The following is a 1582-nucleotide window of genomic DNA, read 5'->3' as shown; positions in this document are numbered from 1 at the left end:
AACAGGCCTACAGGCCTTGACCCTTACGCACAGAGATTGTTCCAGATTCTCTGAATCTTTGGATGATATTATGCACTGTATAACTTCAAGAGACACTGCTACTCTGAGAGGCTCTTTTTATACCCAATCATGTTGCCAATTGACCTAATAAGTTGCAAATTGGTCTTCCAGCTGTTCCTTATATGTACATTTAACTTTTCCGGCCTCTTATTGCTACCTGTCCCAACTTTTTTGGAATGTGTAGCTCTCATGAAATCCAAAATGAGCCAATATTTGGCATGACATTTCAAAATGTCTCACTTTCAACATTTGATATGTTATCTATATTCTATTGTGAATAAAATATAAGTTTATGAGATCTGTAAATTATTCCATTCCTTTTTTACTCACAATTTGTACAGTGTCCCAACTTTTTTGGAATTGGGTTTGTACTTTTTTTATGTATTAATTCTCCTTTGGTATTAATGTTTTATTTTGCTGGTCTAGATCAGTGGTTCTCAACAATTTTGACTCCAAGGTCCACCACTGTCAACAACAATATTCAAAGGCAGGGATCAACGCTAAGGATTTTTTCACTGGCCCTGCCACAAAAAATAAAATAGTTGCTGTTATCATTGTTTTTGATCTGTTATCTTGTATTTCAATAAATAAGCTTATATGACACCAATATTTTAGATACCAATTACATTTTTGCAATTCTCTATTTCAATTTCGACACCACAGCAAAAATCACTAGCCAAACATAAATATAAAGTTTAAACATTAAAGACAAGTGACAGCCAGTAAATAAGAACAAATGAACAAATGACAAGTAATAGCACAATTAAATATAGGCCTATAGCACAAAAATAGGTTTTTATGTTTGTAGATGTTCAGGTACAGAAATTGAAAAATCACATAAAAAATAACATTTGCATATTCTTCACTCTGTGTTGCACCTTGATCTTTCTTGCATTTTAATCATGAATTGAAAAAAGTGCAATGTTTGACTTATATTAGACTGTATAATTTCAAAATCTGAAGCAAAAACAGAATAACCTGACTAGCGTTGTGAAATTATGCTACAGAAAACATCTGTATGAAACAAACAGCAGGTGGGCTGAATGAGACGCAGATTCACTCTGACAGCAGACAGCGCTTATGGTACAGTGATACAGCGTTTCCTTGGTTACAGCTGTAAACACAGCAGCGCTGCATGTATTAACCATTAACACTCATTTAAATGCATCATACGGAGACCAGTGTTGCCAACTTAGCAATTTTGTTGCTAAATTTAGCAACTTTTCAGACTACCCTAGCAACTTTTTCTTCCAAAAGCACCTAGCAACAAATTTAGCTATTTTTAAAAATGTATTTGGCAGCTTTTAGCAACTTTTGATAAGTGACTCGAACGATAAAAAGGCACAATTTAACGTTACCATTTAAATTACACAAAAAGAGGAAACCAAATATGCCTAGCAGTACACACGTTACAGGAATTAAGTTAGCTGCTATTTGCAATTGTTTAATAGTAATAATAATAATAATAATTGAATACTGTTATTTTTCATTTATGAGACACTTTGTTAGTAGCTTGTACCTG

The 1582-nt window shown here is 33.3% G+C and overlaps 1 protein-coding gene across 1 annotated transcript in view; it reads left to right on the top strand.

Moving 5' to 3' along the window:
* The window catches only part of LOC107582844 (transmembrane protein 45A-like), a 21415-nt gene that overhangs the window by 12014 nt on the left and 7819 nt on the right, over positions 1–1582 (top strand). The gene's annotated exons all lie outside the window — the stretch shown is intronic.

The sequence above is a fragment of the Sinocyclocheilus grahami genome, unplaced genomic scaffold (genome assembly GCF_001515645.1).
Source record: "Sinocyclocheilus grahami isolate Dianchi unplaced genomic scaffold, SAMN03320097.WGS_v1.1 scaffold47.1, whole genome shotgun sequence".
In the NCBI taxonomy this organism is placed as follows: Eukaryota; Metazoa; Chordata; class Actinopteri; order Cypriniformes; family Cyprinidae; genus Sinocyclocheilus; species Sinocyclocheilus grahami.
This window is presented reverse-complemented; position numbering and strand designations above follow the sequence as displayed.